This window comes from Rhea americana, unplaced genomic scaffold (genome assembly GCF_003343005.1).
Source record: "Rhea americana isolate MKP2758 unplaced genomic scaffold, rheAme1 scaffold_2, whole genome shotgun sequence".
Taxonomy (NCBI): domain Eukaryota; kingdom Metazoa; phylum Chordata; class Aves; order Rheiformes; family Rheidae; genus Rhea; species Rhea americana.
The window spans coordinates 13,657,353-13,657,564 of record NW_028186149.1 but is presented as its reverse complement, the minus strand read 5'-3'; positions in this window follow the sequence as shown (position 1 = coordinate 13,657,564).

Genomic DNA, 212 nt, shown 5'->3' with positions numbered 1-212 from the left:
GGCCCCGAGCACCGCCCCAGCAGCCCCCCGGCCGCAGCCACGGCACCGTCCGGTCCGTACCCAGGCGCCGGTGGACACCCGAGCGCCCGGCCAGCGCGAGCTCCTCCCCAAGCACGCCTGGCGCCGGAGGAGCGGAGCACGGAGCTGGCCTGGCCCGGGACGCCCGCCGGCCCGTCCTCGCAGAGGGCGCAGAGGCGGCTCGCCCCCCCCCC